The sequence below is a fragment of the Cervus elaphus genome, chromosome 20 (genome assembly GCF_910594005.1).
Source record: "Cervus elaphus chromosome 20, mCerEla1.1, whole genome shotgun sequence".
Lineage (NCBI taxonomy): Eukaryota > Metazoa > Chordata > Mammalia > Artiodactyla > Cervidae > Cervus > Cervus elaphus.
This window is the reverse complement of record NC_057834.1, coordinates 124,648,129-124,667,043: the sequence shown is the minus strand read 5'-3', so window position 1 is coordinate 124,667,043 and position 18,915 is coordinate 124,648,129. Positions and strand designations below refer to the sequence as shown.

Sequence of the window (18,915 nt, the reverse complement as noted above, 5' to 3'; positions counted from 1 at the left end):
GCTTGGACCCTCCCTGGTGGGGATGGTACTGGACAGGTTAACCTCCTAGGGGAAGCATTCAGAACCAAAGTCAGAGAGAACCCAGCTTCTGAGGGCTGTCTGCGAGGGGACACAGCCCTCTCAGGGGATGTGTGAGGAGTCAACCCGCGAAGGGGCGGGAAGCACTCCGGGTAGACTTACAATGCTGGCCCCTGGCTGGCTGTCACATCGCCACTCAGCTTCGACAAGGAGGCAGGGGCTCCGCTTTGCCTCCACTACACAATGACAGATGTAAGAAGCAGATCCATGCATGCAGCCTAGATGGGAGTCGCAGTCAGCAGCCTAATTTTAGATGGAGCATCTGCGCTTCGGTCCCGGAGACTCAGCTCTGTCTGGGATTCACTCCGTCTGGAATTGCCAGAGAAACAAATTCTGTTCTATAGGTACAGACATGGGTGGCGTCCAGATCAGAGCTGGCCAATGGGCCCTTGCCATGGGGAGGCCCCAGGAGCTATGCCACACCAGGGCATCTCTGTCCTCCTGCTGGTCTCACATCACATACCGACAGCCGTGGAGTCCTGTGAGTGCCATCTTGGATTTCCAGTCTGCCTCCCAGCAGGTGCATCAAGTGTGGGGTCTGCCGACCTCTTGAGGCCTCCTGGCCATCCTCCACCCCCTGCTCCCAGCCCCCTCAAGAGTTCATCCCAAGTAGGTACAGCCTAGGAAGATCAAGACCAGGAAAAGCACTAAGGAAGGTGCTATTGTTTTGCAAATCTTCCCAGAAAGGCTTCTCAGAGGAGGTGATTTTTGAGTTGGACTTTGAAGAATGGGTAGGTGTTTATCAGGAGAAAAGGCCACCACAACAGGGGAAATAGGTGAAGAAAAAAAGCTCAAAAGAGCATTGAATGTTTGGGAATGACCCAAGGGAGAGAGGGAGGGGAAAGAGGGGATTCCAGGCATGTTGGGGACCCTGGACTGAACTCCAGGCTGAGGAATTGGGCTGGTGCCTGCATGTGGAGCATGTGGAAGAGACTTGGAAGGGGCTTCTGGAGCCTGGGCTCCAACAGATGAGTGTAGTATCTTCCAGGGGGGAAACCCAGGGCCTTCGAATCTGGGAGGGCCACCTTCCTTGTCCCCTTTTGTTATGGCCTATAGGGTCCTCCCCTACTACCTCCCCCCCACACACAGCAAATGCAGGGAATGCTCAGCATGCCTACTCCCCTCCCAGACTCCCACCTGAGCCCTGGGCTGAGCATCTCCAGGCATCATTTACCTCCTCCACTCCCCAGCCACTATGGTCATTGTTCCATCCTTGCCTCTACCCCCAAGTCCCGTGGGCAGGTTCCCCCTTGGCTTCTCTGGACTCAGCTTTGCCACCCAGTGCTGCCATCTGAGATTCCTACAGGACCCTGCGGTCTGACATGGCCTGCTCTAACCTCAGCAATGCGATGTGGCACAGGGGAAGGCAAACCATGCTCTCCAGGCTACGGGCATTGTACATTTCTTTGTCTAAGTCCTCTAACAACCCTTTCAGATGTTTATTACGTATCCCTTTTCGTAGGTGAGGAAGAAAAGCTTTGATGAGGTGAACTAGCAGCTGATCACATAGCCAGGAAGTGGGGGAGGTGGGGACGGATCCCAGTCTGTCCTTCTTCCTTTCCCACCAACCTCCTCCCAGCCCTGAGGGCAGGACCTGGGCAGTCGGTACCCAGAGCATAGGCGGTCACAAGACCTCTGGCCAACTTGGGTGGAGAATGGAAAGCTGGCATTAAAGGAAGCCTCTCTCAGAGATCCTACCTTGATGCCCTTGAGAAAGAAGGAGTTAAGAGCTTATGTAAAGAGATTTGCAAATAGAATCTACAAAACAACATTTGGATGATTTAAGTGTTAAGGAATCAGAACCATATGGATTAAATGTCCCTGACGTTACGTATGGTTTTAAAAATTAGAAGGAAATGTACTAGGAACACACACACACACACACAATATGTAAGGCCAGACCACATTTTTAGCTTTGTGGACCTGGAGGTATTTGAAAAACATTACACAGTGCTCACCTAACAGCTCCCCAGCTGGCCCTCCCCGCCTGCCCTCCCCAGCTTCTGTCTTCCCCGCCACCAAACAGGGCTCAGTCCTGCCCTCGGGTCCCAGCCCGAGAAAGAGGCTTCCCAGAACAGCCAGCCTGTTGCTCTAACCACAGGACAGTTAGTGCCAAACAGCTGGGCCAGGAGCGGCTGGGGTCTCCCAGAGACCAGATGGGTGGTCACAGGTGGCAGGAGGCAGAGGGGTTGCCAGTTTCCCAAGAGAGAAAACTGTAAGTGCTTTCTGAGAAGACGCTGTGAAGCGCCGGGGAGTCAGGCACTCTGAGGTGAGGTTTCCGTTCATAAATGCTTCTGTATCTCACTCAGTTCTCCCACCTCCACTTCACAGGAGGGGAAACTGAGGCTTGGAAGGGCTGGGTGCCCCACGCAGCTGGCAGGCAGGAAACCAGACCGCAGCCTGGAGTTCCTTGTCACACACCCAGGGCTGGTCCCACTGTACCTCGCTGCTTGAAGCAAACCAAAAACGGGTGCCCGGGTCCAGTTTAACTCTGAAAGCAAAAAAAAAAAAAAAAAAAGCAAACCCTGATTGTGTCAGCTGCTTAAAGTTGAAGGGTGTTTTGGGGGACTCCCCAGATACAAATATATCAGGTTTGGTTGTGACTCTAAATTGCACGTGGTGTTGAGCTGGGGGGAGAGGGTCTGTGATGCTCAAGTGGGGAAGAATAAGACCATCAGAAATTGTCAGGTCTGGTTCTAGGGGAGAAGAGAGAGGATGAGAAGGAAAGCCACTGCACACTGTGGTGGATGCCAGGAGCGTGGCACCTCCCTGGGCCCTCACCCTGTCTAGAAGGCAGAGTTGATTTTCTTCCCCAGAGAAGGACACCCAAGTGCAGAGAGTTGAGGTAAGGCTCCAAAGAGTACACCGCTGCATTCCTAACCCAGGCCCCTCCCACAGTAGGCCAATACCCTTGTCCTAAACTCTTCCTCTTACCTCCCCCAATCCAGCCAGGGCTTAACCAGAAGCAGGCTTGCAGGCTTTTCAGGAGAATTAAATGCTACACAGACACAAGCCCGGCCCCGCATCAAGAGGGCTGGCACCAAGTCTGTCTCGTGCACGGCCAGGTCCCATGTGTCCAGGCTTGCTCCTCAGTTCAGTCAGTTCAGTCGCTCAGTCGTGTCCGACTCTTTGCGACCCTATGAATCACAGCACGCCAGGCCTCCCTGTCCATCACCAACTCCCAGAGTTTACTCAAACTCATGCCCATCAAGTCGGTGATGCCATCCAGCCATCTCATCCTCTGTCGGCCCCTTCTCCTCCTGCCCCCAATCCCTCCCAGCAACAGGGTCTTTTCCAATGAGTCAACTCTTCGCATGAGGTGGCCAAAGAACTGTAATTTCAGCTTCAGCATCAGTCCTTCCAGTGAACACCCAGGACTGATCTCCTTTAGGATGGACTGGTTGGATCTCCTTGCAGTCCAAGGGACTCTCAAGAGTCTTCTCCAACACCACAGTTCAAAGGCATCAATTTTTCGGCGCTCAGCTTTCTTCACAGTCCAACTCTCACATCCATACATGACCACTGGAAAAACCATAGCCTTGATTAAACAGACTTTGTTGGCAAAGTAATGTCTCTGCTTTTTAATATGCTGTCTAGGTTGGTCATAACTTTCCTTCCAAGGAGTAAGCATCTTTTAATTTCATGGCTGCAATCACCATCTGCAGTGATTTTGGAGCCCCCCAAAATAAAGTCAGCCACTGTTTCCACTGTCTCCCCATCTATTTCCCATGAGGTGATGGGACCAGATGCCATGATCTTAGTTTTCTGAATGTTGAGCTTTAAGCCAACTTTTTCACTCTCCTCTTTCACTTTCATCAAGAGGCTTTTTAGTTCCTCTTCACTTTCTGCCATAAGGGTGGTGTCATCTGCATATCTGAGGTTATTGATATTTCTCCCGGCAATCTTGATTCCAGCTTGTGCTTCTTCCAGCCCAGCGTTTCTCATGATGTACTCTGCATATAAGTTAAAAATAGCTCCTAATGCTTGTTAAATGAGCATTAAACATATCAGTGGGTGGAGAGGAAGGAGGCATCCTCACCCCTTCTCTTTTCTCCATCCCTCACTCACACCATTGTTATGTGGATGCAGGTGAAGGCCTTCACACCGATGTATTTATTCAGGTGACACTTGAGCCTTGTCAATGGGACACATACTTAACATCCTGTCCAGAGCTCTGGGGGTGCTGATTTTAAGCTTAGGATATTCTAAGGATGTGGAATAAATTCTCAGGGCAGGAAACGGAGAAAACGAGAAAGGGCACATGGATGGGGCAGGGAGGGTATGACTCTCCACTCTGGAGCTTCCTCACTCTCCTATACCCAGCACTCTCTGGAAAGTCTGCAGAAAGGTCTGTTTATTGATGGGTTTCTTATAATGGCCTGTTACCAGGTATCTTTATAACTTGTCTCATCTCAGGCTGACCTGGCCATAGGCCACAAGGGCTGTGTCCTCCTCTTGGGATCAGATCAGTCACCTTCCAAGTACCTCTGGGGACTATCTTTCCCCTCAGCCTTTCTCATGGTCAAATATGTTGGGGAAACATGATAAAACTGATTATTATACAGACCTCCTGGAGATTCCCAGTGTACACCCACTGACAGATGAAAATGCAGAAGGGAACCAGTAAAGAAAACAGCTCATCTTTAATCCACTCTTATTAGAAAAGAACAAAGATTCCTCTTCCCCCTACCAGAGGTTCCATCCTCTGCATCTGATTTTTAAGCACACAGGGTTCTTGCAATTCTGGGCATGAGTTGCCTAGAAGGCCCCTCTGAGATCCATCTTCCCACGGGCATCCCTGTTCTCCCACCAAAACCCCAAATGTTCTCTCTTCCAGGTTTTAATCCACATCCCTCATGGCCCCCAGGCCTGTCCTGCTTAAATCTCAGTGGCTTCCTTTTGCTCTTGAGGTCAAGACTACATTTCTTCCTTCAGGGACCCCGCCTGCCTTTGCTGCCTCATCTCCCCCTTACTTTACTCAAGGCATAGGGGTATTCTTTCAGTCTCCTTTGCCTCAAGGCCTTTGCACACGTCATGTCCATTGCCTGGGATGTTCTTCCTGAACATCCCTTCTTTACCAGTTAACTCCTCTCCAAACTTCCAATCTCACCTTGCACATCAGCTCCCCAGAGAAGCTCTCCCTGACCCTATGTTCGAGTATACACCCTCGTTACAAACTATCACTTCCTGGATCTAGCCATGCCTAATGTTCACCCACTTGTCCATCCAGTACACCTGTATACTCTTATACCCTGCACACACTTGCTCAGCATCACGTGCTTCCTCTTCAGAGCCCAACAAGTATCAACATTTGTAACTTCTTTTTATTCCTGTAAATTTTTGTCTGATGACCAGTTCCCTCTCTGAAATATAAGTGCCATGATTTGGGTGACGTGTGTACTCTGCTTACCACTAAATCCCTAGAACCTGCCCCCGGTAACTGCTGGCCCACAGGTTTTCCCAGCATGACCTGAGGGCAGCAAGGGATGGTGAGAGGGTCACAGTGACCTCAGTCTCCTCCCCAGGCCGGGTGAGGTGGAAGAATAGGGGACCCAGACTCCAGCCTTGAGGTGTCTCAGAAATTCACCATGAGAGAGTGACAAGGTCACAGAATGCTTCTGAGCCTGTTTCCTAATCGGCAAGATTGAAAGGATGTGCCAGTGTGGAATGACTCCCATTTTTGTATCACATTATTAACTCAGCTCTTTCTTCCAGTCCCAGGGGAAGAGGCCCACTGCTGGGTATCTGCCTCTTCCCTTTCTCCTGCTAAGAGCTTCTCAGGGAACTCAGTCTTCCTCAACTTCAGTCGTGATTCTGACAGGGGTCCCCATCACAGGACCCCACCACCCTGTCCATGGCAGGCAGCAACCTACCTACTTGGCCAAACACTATTGTCCGCTAGACCAGGAGTAGCCAGGTGACCCGAGCAGGGCCAGTCAGAGCACATCCCTGGGATTCCTCCACCTGTAATAACCACTTGGAGGAAAGGTCATGTTTCTATCTGGGGTCACCGGCTGGGACAGTGAATGCCAGAAGCCTATCACCCTTCATTGCCTCCCACTGTGTCAAGCTATGTGGAAGAAGAAGCCCAGCGGCAGCAGATATGACTGAGGTCAGCATGAGAAACAGTAAATGTGAGAAACGCAGGGAAAATAGGAGTCTGATGACCTGATGACATTGTAGCACTTCCTGGATCCAGCCATGCCTGACGTCCACCCATTCATCCATCCAGTAAAATGAGACGGTGAGGCAATAACAAATCTCTCTCTCTTTTTTTTTTCCTCCTCTCTCCCAACTCTCTATTTTCTAGGCAGATGGAATTCTGTTTCTATTACATTTGAAAGAACGCTGCCTAATACACCCTGGTCCAAAGTCATCCCATAGTACTAAACAAACACTCTCTGCTAAGGACGGTAGTAGTGAAGACGAGCATGCATGAAGAACCTTGTACCACTCTAACATGCCTCGTGTGTGTCATCCTGTGTAATCTTCACAACAAGCCTACACAATAACAGAGAAACACAACGGTGTGATGGGCATTAGGAACACTAGAACAGGGTGCTAAAGACCTCAGCTCTAATCTTGGCTTTGGCAGGCACTAACTGTGTGATGCTGAGCTGGTTTCTTAAGCTCTCTGAGTTTACCTTTACTCCCCGATAGGTAGCGATGCCTGTGTGAATAGCAGCCGTGAGGAATGATGAGAGACAAAACAAACAAGCAGCCTTTCTGACTAGGAGAGCCTTCATACACATTAGCTGAGCCTGGCAAATCCAGAAGTCGTTTCTAGAAGGATAGTTCTATATGTCTCACTTAAAAGAAATAGTGTTGGTCGTGGGTCAAAGAGGAAAGGAATGTGTGAGACCCTCCCAGCGAGAGTTCAATATCTGGTGAACGTCTGACATTGGCCACTGGCTGTCAGCTGTGTGGGGACACAAGGCTGGCTGATGGGTCTCCTTCCTCACATGCTGGGCGCTCAGATGTGTCCATAGGGGTGGCGGCTCCAGCTGAGAGGGGACCGGTCGCCAAGGCAAGGAGCCTGTTTATGGCTTCCACATGGGTCTAAGCTGCTTCCAGTTTCTCTGGACGGTGGGAAAAGATGGTCCAGGGCTCTGCAAAGGCTGAATTGACCCTGATTCCCCATCTAATGGGTTGTCGGCTTTATTGGAGTGAGGGTAGGGTATATGCCCCTTTGGGCTGGGCTGTCTGGGAAGCTGGACAATCTGTGTCTCCTTCCAAAGAGCAATTCTGAAAACTGCTGCTCAGAATAAATATTTTGGTTGCATTTTGCGATGTGACTGTGGGGGAGATTTCCATTGAATGTGGTTTGCAAGGCAATTCTCTTCAGTTGTTTACTCCCCGAGATCCCCACGGCTGGTTCCTGGCAAGCAGCTGTGTCTGCTGCACTCCTGGGCCGCTGGGACCTGGATACTCCTCCTCACAGAGGCTGTACAGGCCAGTCCTTCCTGGGGGTCAGATTACAAAGATGCCCTAGGCACCAGCCACCAGACCCTCCCCACCTTCCGGTTCCACCTTGCCCTCCTTTGCCAGTGCTGGCCAAGGCTGGTGCTCTCCTAGGAGCCTCGTTCCCACCAACTAGGGGAAAACTGTAATTAGCTGAGCTGCTCTGGGCCAGGGGCTTGGAATTCCTGCGGGCCTAGCGATGTGGCCTCGTCCATTTCCTCTTCCCAGGGTGGCCTCCTGCTCCTGCTCCTCTCCACCCACTCACCTCTTCCCTGGAGCCACAACCACAGAGCAGGCACCGTGCAGTCTGAGCAAGGCCACTGTCTCCCACCCATCCCCCACCCATCCGAAGCCTCTTGAGAGAAAATCCATCCCCAAGGGGCCAGAACATACCATGTCTCTTGGTTACAGTGACTGTGACAACTATCCTACCCCTCCGAGGCCAGGTTCCTAGGGCTGCTGAGACCCTGCATGCCTCGTTTCTGCCAGCTCAGATCACGAAGTCCTCCAGCCAAGAAGTCATCTCTAATTGCAAAGAGGAGGTAAGTAAAAGTGGAGGCATCAGGCCCACTTCTGTGCCAGCTCACCCTAGGGCCTGCTCCCTGCTCCTGCTGGGGCTGGATTTCTGGGGAGAGAGGAATTCGTGGGATCAGCGTCTGGCAATCAAGAGAGAGAGAAACAACAAAAATGGGGGGAAGGGACATTTCCGGGCATGAAGTAAGGTGTTTGCAGTACGCGGGACTCAGGGAGAAGATGCTCCACCAGGGATGGACCGTGAGGATCCTGGTGAGGGGACCTCATGTCAGGACTAGGCATTTGGAATGTTAAAGACCCTTGTGGTGGAGGCATCCTTGAGGCTGGGTGGATATTGTTTTTTCTCCCACTAATTTTTTCACCTCTCCAAAGCCACTCCCCAATTCCTTTGACATGCATCCATTTCTGGACGATCCAAGAGTTATTGTGATATGGACCTTTTGGAACTCCACCTCATTTTGTGATTGAGAAGCTGAAGCTTCCAGAAACCAAAGTTTATGCCCAGGGTCCCAGAGTAGCATGAGGCAGAACTTGGATTTGGACTCATTTATCAGAACCCCTAGACCAGGACTCCTGCCATGGTACTATGGCTGCTGTCAAACAGAGAAAAGACAGAGTCCGTCTCCCCAGCTGGGTGCCTTGGGACTCTTTCGTGCCTGTACTTGCATGAAAGTTGCTGGTCTCTCCCCACCCTCTCCTAGTGGCTCCGAGACTAGCTGCAGGCATTTAGGAAGGGGGCTGGTGGGTTCGGGGGACAGTTTGCACCCCTGGAACAGCAGGGAGCTGACCAGCCCACAGGGCACTGATGCTCCGCTGGCGCTGTGCAGACCAGGAATGTCACTTCTTCCTCGCCAGCACCACTCAGCCCCAGGCTCCGGGCTCAGCACCTGAAGGTCCAGCCCCGCCCCTCGCCGAGCTCATCCTGCCCCAGCCTGGGAGGATGTGGGAAACCCAGTTCCACCGAGGGCTAGAATTAATTTTCTCACCATAAGCCACATGCCCTGTGGGTGCCCTGGGCTTGCCTCGGCTCACCTGTCATGGTCTTTTTTTAGCTCCTTAGGGGTCTGACCTGAGGCTGGTCCTGCTGCCCTCATCACAACTTGAGTCCAGCTCACTTCACGGAGAGGCTGGCACCTGGGCCTCATACTCATGGCGACGAGGTCTGGACGCTGCCGTGAAGGGAGAGGGGCCAGGACTGCTGAGTGCCCTCCTAACAGGCACTGACTCTCACACCCGAAGAACACATACAGCCCTGACAGCCACGGCTGTGACCCCAGCATTTCTCTGCAGGCCATCTTGGGGAGCAGGCCAGAGACCAGGCCACGCCTCTCCTCAGTGTTGAACAGGTCCGCAGTGACAAAGGGGTCACTCTGGCCTTGGCCTTGGCCCCGCACTCTAATTCCCATCTTCCAAACTCTAACTGCAGCAAGGTGTCACTCAGAGCGGCAACTCAGTGGAAACAGTGGGGCACTGAGCTACTCCCAGGCAGGTAATGTACAGGGTCTCAGCCTAGTCACCTGGTCTGGCTCAGCCTATAGATCAAGGCCATGTTCCATCTTATTTCTCTTTGAACTGACTGCTGGGCTGTCTGAGTCCCAGCCTGTCTTTTCTGCTGGTCCAGGAGGTACAACTTGCCCTTCTGCCCAGAAATGGCTTTGTGTAACCTCATTGTTACGTTGGTTACTTACCCCCACCCCAATTTTTTTAAAGCAGTATGTCAGTATGCAGAGTATAAGTCAAAAAGGACAAACCCCTCATGGAAGCTTGCCTTTTATGGAAATAATCACTGCACCAATTAGGGAGCACTTACTATGTGCCAAGCTCCACACCAAAATTTCACCTGTATTGAACCCTCACAATAATAACCCCAGGAAGCAGTACTAATATTATTCCCACTTTACAGGTGAGGAAAACAAAGCTCAGGGTCCATATTTAAAACTGTGAAGTCCTGCCCACCCGCCAGGAGCAAGCACTAACCTGTGTGTTTTATCAATGGCCTTCAGGAGCTGTTTCTTGGAAACCGGGTGGTGATTCAAAGTGATGATGCTAAAGCGTGACATGCTCTCCCCCAGCAAGCAAAGCAGAAGTGCTCAGCCGGCGCGCACCTGCTTCAGGCCTCCTGCCCACCTCACCCTGGGCTCAGGTTAGGAGCCACAGGGGACAGGCGTCCTCGCACTGCCTTCTGCCATGGACACAGCTTACTCAGCACCCATCTTCCGGGCCAGCCTGGTGCTGAGCTGGCCTCTCCCCACCCACTGTTCCCAGAGACCACCCTAATGGGATGGGCAGAGGCTCCAGCTGGCTGGGGCACCTGAGGAAGGATGAACCAAGAGAGAGATCCTGTGTCCCACTCCATGCGAATCCCATTGTCACAACCTGTGGCTGATGTGTACGCTCTTCTTGACATGGTCTGGCTGCCCCAGCTTGCATATTCTGACTATCTGCAAATCTGGTTCATTTATGAATCTGATCCCAGCTCACCTCTGGGAACGGGGGAGCCCTGCTCAGACACATCAGTTTTCCCTCTCAGGCTCTCCCAGACACTATTTCCTGAGCTATTACATAATCAGGGGAGCCCAGCCCCCACCCACCGGGTCTTTAATTGGAAAGCTCTTTCCCAAGGGTGTTGGGGAAACTTGTGCCAGCCCAGGCCTTCCTACCTCTCAACCCCCACTGTGGTCTCTCTTTCTCTCTCACACACAGACACACCCAGGCACCCTGGAGCAGCTGAGGCCACATCTTCTGTCCACGCAATCGGCCATGCCCAGTAGCTAACATGCTTTGTGCTCATGGTGAAATACGATGCGATGCCCTGGGTCATTCAGGCCCACTCGCACCAGGAAGTCCTCTCTGACCACTGGCTCATGGCTGATCTCCTCCTGGCTCCCGTAGCACTATGTGCTCCCCGTGGCTGCATCTGTCTGCCTAAGGAGGCTATGACCTCTCCAGGGAAGGGGCCAAGTCAGATTCCTCCCTGTGCCCAGCACCTGAATCTGGTCCTGAGTGGGCACTGGGAAAGTGGATGAGGGGGTCAGTGAATGAAGAGAAGGATGCCCTGTAGTAGATGGCTTGGGAAGCACTGTAAAAGCAGCCTTACAGACTTCCCAGAAGCACCATATAACGTCTCTAGAGAGACTGAGAAATCAATCTACTTTCAGAAACCGAAGCCCAGATGGGGAAGGGTGCCACCTGTTCGTGGCAGAGCCAGGGACTTGACCCAGCTCTCCCCAGGCTTCTCCGTACGACCATGCTGCCCTTGAACCTTGATAATAGGCTCTAGGGGATTCATCTCCTCAGCAATGAATCCACCATCCTGGGCTCAACCTGGGACACAAACGCCACCAAGACCCAGTCTGGTGCTCAAGTTGCTGCGCAGACATGTACCTAAAGATCTGCAAAGTCAGGTGAAAAGGAAGCAACAGAAATTCATAGAGGGACCACCCAGGGGGATGCAAGAGGTCAGGAGAGACATCTTGGAAGAAGTGACATCCAATTTGAGTTTTAAATGAGAATTTACGAGGAGGACTCAGTTGGAGATGAGAGAGAGGAAAGGAAGTGGTAGTCCAGTGAGAGAGAAATGCGCAAAGACACACAAACACGAAATGATACAGCAGGATGGGGAACTGCGCAAGCCCAGCGGTGAGGCTGAAGTGCTCAGTACAGAGGGAACCTGCGCTTGGAGGCTGGCGCAGAGGTCAAGGCCAAGTCAAGAGGGGCTTGAAAGCCACACTCATCCAACTGGACTCAGTTTGCAGGTAAAAAACCTTATCTCTGGAGTCCATATGCCCCACAATCCCCCTTCCTTTGTCCTTCCACCATCTCCAGTGAGGTAGGATGCTATAACCTTACTCGGTCATTTACCCAAGCAGTCCCTCAGGGCCCTGGAATAAGCTCTTCTCAACTCACAGGCCCTCTTCTTGGCCATGCAAGAGCCTTGCATCTTAGATGCTGGAGGAGCTGTGCTATGCTAAGAATTGCTACTTGGAGAAATGAGTTGACTTCAGAATATGGTGTTCTTAGGGATAAGCCTGTCAGGCTCCCCTGTCCCTGGGATTCTCCAGGCAAGAATACTAGAGTGGTTAGCCATTCTCTTCTCCAGGGGGTCTTCCCAACCCAGGGATTGAACCCAGGTCTCCTGCATTGCAGGCAGATTCTTTACCGTCTGAACCACCAGGGAAGGCTAGGGATAAGCCCTCATCAACAGGTTTGGAACTTTAGCCAAAGCAGCTTCTCTTGGGTCTGAGTGAATGAAAGGGTTACTCCATGGGCCAGAGCTCCAAAGGGATACTGTTTGGAGCTGAGAGAAGGCCCACTTTGGCCATGCATTTCCATACAAGATTGTACCTACACAAGAATCCTGGAGGAACTACTTGGATCTTTACCAGGCTCCAGGACTCAGTAAAAACTCAGAAGCATGAACCAAGGAAGGCTGGCAAGGGATGGAGCTAAGGAAGAAGAGGCTTCGGGAGCTATGTGGCTGGTACCCTGTGTGGCTACCACCATCCCAGCTTTTGGACGGGCTGCCCACTACTGCCCTCCTGGCCCCAGCACCCAATGGTGACACTTGGGACCCATGGCAGAACCCAGCAAATTGTATGCAAACAAAGGGCTGTTTCCATGAGGCCCCATGGCTCCTTTTTCCTTTTTCTATCTTATTTACTTACCTTTAATGTGGGTTATTGTTAAAAAGTCGTTACTGAATTTGTTACAATATCGCTTCTGTTTCATGTTTTGGTTTTTTTTTGGCCATGAGGCATGTGGGATCTTACCTCCTGGACCAAGGCTCGAACTCGCACCCCTGGCTTGAAAGGTGAAGTCTTAACCACTGGACCACCAGGGAAGTTCCTCTTTTTAAAAAATTGAAGTATAGTTGATTTACAATGTTGTGTTAGTTTCAGGCATACAGCAAACTGATTCAGTTATACGCACATATACATCTTTTTTTTTTTTTTTTTTAATCAGACAGTGATTATCCAATCCCTATCCAATCCTTAACTGATCACCAGCTGAGTGACCCTTTGTCCTAAAGGTCTTCCAGGAGGCAATGCCCTCTGAAAAAGCCCTTTTCCTGACTCGGAAGATCCAATCAGGCCTCCTGTGTGACAGATGTGGAAACTGAGCCCGGGCAAGGGGAAGTGGTTGCCTAAGGGTCACGCGGTGAGGCGACTGTGAGGGTGCAGGAGGACCCAGGGCTCCTCACTCTCCACCTCGCCACCCCGACTTCCTGGAGGTGACTCAGCAAGACAGTCGGCACAGGAAGGAAGTGGGAAAGGGAAGCCCAGCCCGCTGGATTCCAGGTCACCACTCTGTTAGTCCAAAGCCACCAACCACCTTGGCCATGTGGCTCTGCCTGGTGTCCGTGACCTTTTAGCCCTTCCTTCCCAAGGCCACAGCTGCTGACCATTTCCTCCAGGGTGAGACTCACTTGACCTCTCTGGGGTCTCCAGGGACTCCCGTGGTGCTTCCCTCTGCTAGGTCAGGGGGTCACTTCCACAGACTTGGCAAGTGGCCGAGCCTGTGTGGGTCAAAGGCTCATGAATGAAATGAAACCAGGAGGAATTACAGCCTCGGGTTTCGTAACTGGAGCTCTGGAGCCAGTATCCTGGGCTCATCGGCTGCTGTCTCTGGGTGCTTTGGTTAACTCAGTTTCTTTGTAAATCAGTTAAGAAAAAGTGATCCCACCTACTTTGTCAGTTTCTTGGAGGATTAGCTGAGATCTTACATATGAAGCCTACCATAAACTAAGCCATTCATGGGAGCCCCTGTCATTGCTGCCTTTGCTAGGTAGATTACCATACATCATCTTATTTAATTCCCATGGCAAGCCTGAGAAGTAGATAAATTATTCTCAGTTAACTGGAGAGACACCCGAAGCTCAGGGAGGAGTGGGCACCTACCTCAAGGCTGGTGGAGATAAAATTTGAATCTGGTGCAATCTGATTCCAGGGCCCGAGTGTTTCCCCACCATGGCTACAGGCTTGTGTGGGCAGGACCTCTGTCCCCTCCCGTAGGACTAGAGTCTTGGCTCTGCCACTTCCTAAGAGTGAGACTGGGAGTCTCTGAGCCTCTGTGGTCCCATCCACTGCCTGGAAATTGGCTCTCTCCTGGCCCTCTTCACAGAGGAGCAAATGAAATGCCCCAAGCTTGCAAACCATGGTGTCTGAACGCACAGTGTTATTCCTGCAACCAGAACAACTACTAGAACTATGATCAGTGCAGCCTGAAGCTGGGGGTTCAGGAAGACCAAGCCTCGAGGAGAGTCTATCTTGGTCACCAACAGAAAATACCACAGCTTCTTTAGCCTGGGGGCTTTCCATGTGCTGAGAACAGGCCTCCGAGAACAAGGAGGAACAGACTGTAGATACATCACAAGTCTCTCTGCTTCACTGGACTAGAAGTTCCCCAAAGGGCAGGACCAGCTCACAGTACAGGCCCTGGATGTTGGATGAAGGACTGTCTGCCCCCAAGCTCCAGCCACATGGGCCACCTGCTGGGTCACCAAGCAGGCCATCACCACCACCTCTAAGATCCCCTGACTCCCCAGGGAGAAGATAGCATCCCCTCCTTTGTGAGCCCCCGTCCCCACCTCAACTGCAGCATATTATCATACCATATGTCCTATTTCAACCTAGAATTCTTGTTGGAGCAAGGGGAGGATTTGAATAAATAAATACACTTAAACTTAATTGTTTTCCATCTGTTTCTCTTGCTGGATTGCAAGTCTCTTGAAGGCTCATTCTGTGTCATATTTATAATTCTCAAAGACCAACACAGGGTGCCTGTGGGGGTTTGTGGTGTGGTTCTCCCTTCATCCACACAGCCTGTGTCCTGTTTCACCATCTTCCCATACCCCCAACTCCCACAGGCTGGGCGTGTATCAGAATGATGAATAAAACAGATACTGATAGATTCCACTACTAGCAAAAGAACTGGCTTATATATATATATCTTGACACATTCTGGGCTTACTTTTGGGTTCTGGGCTATATTTTCAAGGAGCAAAGTCCTTGTTTAAGTAATCTTCTGCAGAAAAGTGAGCTGATATTAAAGATCCATTATGGGATGGCAATAAGGAGTAGGGGCTTCCCTGGTGGCTTAGTGGTAAAGGATCTGCTTGCCATTGCAGGAGATGCAGGTTCAGTCCCTGCATCAGGAAGATACTGGAGAAGGAAATGGCAACCCACTCTAGTACTCTTGCCTGGAGAATCCCATGGACAGAGGAGCCTGGTGGGCTACAGCCCATGGGATCACAAGAGTCAGTCATGACTTAGCAATTAAACAACAAGGAGTAGGGATTCATCAAAAGCCCTATAAAGTTTTCTTTTCTCTTTTATTTTGCTTCTGAGAAGAATGACTGGCCACTTCTAGGACATACCAAACACTGTCTGACCTGCATACAACTGGATTATGAGAGTTTGCTATGGCCTTTTAACCACTGACTGTACCATGCACAGACCCCGCTTCTTGTCTGACTCAAGGAACCCTGGGAAAAGCAGTATCAAAGGCTTCCAGGGGTGGGGGATGGGAAGAGCAAGCAGAGAGCAGGAGTTTCTTAGACCCCAGAGCCAGGAAGTGGTTCCAAGCTTCTAAGAGTCTCTGGTTTTCACCTAGGAAGAGGGAAACTCAAACCCTTCCTGCAGAGTTCCTACAGGACCAGTAGGAGATGATAGGATGTTCAAACAACTAGCTCAGAGCACAGTAAGCATCAATTTAGACATTCCACAAACATTATTTAGCATCTACTATGGGCCAGGTAGGCTTCCCAGATGGTGCTAGTGGTAAAAAACCTGCTTGCCAATGCAGGAAGAAGAGATGCAGGTTTGATCCCTGGGTTGGAAAGATCCCCTGGAGGAGGGCATGGCAACCCACTCCAGTATTATTGCCTGGAGAATCCCATGGACAGAGGAGCCTAGTGGGCTCCATAGGGTAACAAAGAGTCAGATGGGGCTGAAGTGACTTAGCATGCATGCATGGGCTACGTGCTATTCCTGGTACCAGAAATAATATACAGACAATGCCGTTGTGAGTGCATTAAGACAAGCAAAGCAGGGAATAGGATGGGGGCAGCAGGAGGCATGGCCATTTTAAATAGGGGCCAGAGAAGTTTTTACCAAGGACACATTTTAGTAAAGCCCTGAAGGAAATGAGGGAGTGAACCCTGTGCACATTTTTCCCAGCAGAGGACACTGAAAGTGCAAAGGCCCTAAGGCCAGTTTGAAGAGCAGTATAGGGGCCAGAAGATATGGGGTATCTCAAGTTGTTGGTGGCTGCATCACCGGGGCTGTGGAGGCATTTATAAGACCTCTGGCTTTTACTCAGAGAAAGGAAGTCACTGGAGGCTTTCCAGGTTGACACAACCTGACTCTTATAACTGAGCAATACCTTTCTGCCACTCCTTCCCTTCAAAGCCTTATTCAATACTCAGACCTCTGCCACTCCAGCTCATAGGCTTTCTCCTTTCTCACATTCTTCCAGCTTTCTAAATCGACCCGAACCAGGAGGACCTCTGCACGTTCTGCCAAATGTGGGCTGGAAAGGGGCCTTGCAGAGAGACTGTAGGTGGAAAGAGAGAGAAACAGAGAGAAGCCTTCAGCAGGGGATCCTGCTCTCCTTCGGTGCTTGGAAGGCCTCTGGGCCTGGTTTGGCTTCAGTAAGCACACACACTGGGTGCCCAGTGATGCCGGGGACACTGGCGGAATCCCCATTGTCACTTCATCATCTGAGACAGCTCGGCACAGAACTAGGAATTTCATTTAGTACTTCCTTGCCCTGTTTGTTTACCAAAAGGTGAAATCAATTGTTCTAAAATGAAACAATTCCCATCTGTATCAGTAGCTCTTAACCTTTTGTGGGTCACCTGCCCCTTTGAGAATCTGCTGAAAGCTATGCGCTATCTCTTCAGAAAATGAATACAGAATATGCATTCATTCTCTTGTGACTTCAGGACTTTCACAGATCCCTGAAAATTCAGCAATGAAACTAATGTCTGTGCTGACAGGTTCTGTCTGTAGTACCAAGGGAATCAATGAGTGATGCAATGAATGAACAAGTGAAGAATAAAGAATTTGCATGTGCTTGGAGGAACTCAAGGCAGGACAAAGACAGACATGCAGCACCTCTGGACAGCTGGATTCTTGCTGATGGTTCCTATCGGCTTCAAAGAAGCCAACTGAGATGTATTAATAGCATGTGGTGAATTTTTACTGGATAGGTGTCCTCCAGAGAGAGCACCTCATTTCCCTTGTTGTTCAGTCGCTAAGTCGTGTTGTCTGACTCTTTGCAACCCCATGGACTGCAGCATGGACTCTTTTCCTTAAATTTTATCTATCGCTCTCATCCAGCCCTTCTGAGTGACCATCTTTCTCAAAGGTATCACACACTTTCCTTCCACTCCCAGGGTGCCCTACGCAAAGCAGAATCTCTTCTGGGTAACTACAGGGCAACAGGGTAAGCATAAATTCAGACATGTATAGGTAAGCCATTTCTTCTTCCTGACATACAGCTGAGCCAGCTGAGACCTGGAGCCCCAAGTCAGTCCTTCTCCATCATCACCCTCCTGCTGGGACCCTGGCTTCCAGCCTCCCTCTTCATTTTATTTTTCTGATACATGTCCTGAGATGCTGGAATGAACTTTCAACTCATTCTTAAGAGCTGCACCTCTCCATGTCAGGCTTTTAACATAATCTCATTTTCTTCTACTTACTGTACTATGTTATGACCGAGGGAGACCTTCAGATGTGACTGGAGTGGGTAGGGATCTCTGCCCAAACATGCAATAGCCCAGAGAGCTCTTGTGCTAGAGCAGAGTCTCCAAGGCCCCAGAGACAGAGCTCTGAGGCACCTCCCACTTCTTCTCTCATAGGTCTCCCTCTCCGCCCTCCTCTTCCCCCCACCCCACCCCACCCCTGAGCACCAGGCTCTGGCCACCTGAGCTGGGAAGTCCCCAAACAAACCCGCTGTTTCCCAGCTCTCTTCCTTTGCATGTGCGGTGCTTGCCACCTCACACGGAGGCCACCACCTGCTAGTCTTCCAAGAGCTCCCATCCCTCTGCGCAAGCCTCACCTTCCCAACCTCCTCAGAAGATCTGTTTCCTTCCTTTGCAAATCCAGGGTCCTTACCTCACCCGTGGCGCCTGTGACATTGTATTTCTGAACTCAGCCCTTCTAACAATGTCTTTCCAACCTCTGTTTTGAAACTTTTTCAGGGGAAACAAAGGTAGAGCTTAGGTAAACACAACTGTTTACCTGTTCATCCCGTGACCTGTGTCTTATTTATCTTTATTTCCCCAGCAAACAGCACAGGGTACACATTGATGCTTCAGTACATATTTGTTAATAAATGTGTCCTTTGTAGAGTTCTTCTCTCTTTACCCTAAGAGCCGGGTTGTCTGTTGTAATCTCAACCTCCTGCCCGCCCACTGCCTCCATTTCCACTCTGCTGGGAACTTGTTAGAACTGTGTGCAAACCACGAGGAAATAGGTACTAAGGGATTCTCTTAGGGGGAATCTGATGGACTTCTGTCATGGACTTCGGTTATTGTGCCTTAAGTGATGGCCGTTCTGGTGTAGTTGTGCCTTCTGAGACCCAGTGGGTGAGGTCACTGGATGGGAGAACTCCTCCAGTCAGTTGTCATAGTAACCATGACTTTCAATTTCATGCAAGCGAGTTCCTGAGAGGAAAACACACCAAGGGGTGGGGGAGGAATGGTAGGAATCCATCAAAGGCGTCCTAGCATTGTCCTCTCATACCCTTTTCTTTGCTTCTTGCTGGTTTACACGCTCAAGGTAGATGCCATTATGTGTGGGCATCTGAGTAGAAGCCGCTTAAAATAGCCACCCAACT

At 50.7% G+C, this 18,915-nt stretch overlaps 1 protein-coding gene across 7 annotated transcripts in view; it reads right to left on the bottom strand.

The window, feature by feature from the left end:
• The window catches only part of HIVEP3 (HIVEP zinc finger 3), a 533,699-nt gene that overhangs the window by 143,851 nt on the left and 370,933 nt on the right, over window positions 1–18,915 (bottom strand). Inside the window, exon 4 of one of the 7 annotated variants that reach the window (XM_043877706.1) lies at window positions 181–387. The exons of the other annotated variants lie outside the window; for them this stretch is intronic. The gene's annotated coding sequence lies outside the window, so the exon portion shown is untranslated. The remainder of the gene's footprint in view (window positions 1–180; window positions 388–18,915) is intronic. 7 annotated transcript variants of the gene reach the window in all.